This window comes from Poromitra crassiceps, assembly GCF_964638095.1.
Source record: "Poromitra crassiceps genome assembly, chromosome: 8".
Classification (NCBI taxonomy): Eukaryota; Metazoa; Chordata; class Actinopteri; order Beryciformes; family Melamphaidae; genus Poromitra; species Poromitra crassiceps.
The window spans coordinates 38901915-38902867 of NC_139629.1; positions in this window are offsets into that span (position 1 = coordinate 38901915).

A 953-nucleotide genomic window follows, 5' to 3' on the forward strand; every position below is an offset into this window, starting at 1 on the left:
TACTATACAGACTACACGTCACCAGCAGGACCTGGTATACTATACAGACTACACGTCACCAGCAGGACCTGGTATACACGTCACCAGCAGGACCTGGTATACACGTCACCAGCAGGACCTGGTATACTATACAGACTAGGGTTTAGCACGTCACCAGCAGGACCTGGTATACTATACAGACTAGGGTTTAGCACGTCACCAGCAGGACCTGGTATACTATACAGACTAGGGTTTAGCACGTCACCAGCAGGACCTGGTATACTATACAGACTAGGGTTTAGCACGTCACCAGCAGGACCTGGTATACTATACAGACTAGGGTTTAGCATGTCATCAGCAGGACCTGGTATACTATACAGACTAGGGTTTAGCACGTCACCAGCAGGACCTGGTATACTATACAGACTAGGGTTTAGCACGTCACCAGCAGGACCTGGTATACTATACAGACTAGGGTTTAGCACGTCACCAGCAGGACCTGGTATACTATACAGACTAGGGTTTAGCACGTCACCAGCAGGACCTGGTATACTATACAGACTAGGGTTTAGTGTCAAGTCACTTACTGCTTCTCTATATGCTGGAGACGTGTCCATCCATCTCCTAGCTTGTTCTGACAGGATATAGCTCATAGCCAGGACAGCTGTCTGCACACTCTGTTAGCTGATAGATAGGAGGAGGAGAAGAGTGACAGTGACATCCAAAATGAAAGAACATGACTATAAGAGCGATGACGACTGTGGAGATACATATGAACAGAGAGGTATATTATTATTGCAATATCTCATGTCGTCGGCTGTGTGTGTGTGTGTGTGGGGGGGGGGGGGGGTGCGGGCTTGAGCATTTGCACGTGCATAAACGTGTGAGTATTACGCATTAGTGAATTATTAGTAAATCATGGGTGCAAACCTGCCCTCCATCCAGGACTTACACAACTCCAGAGTCAGGAAACG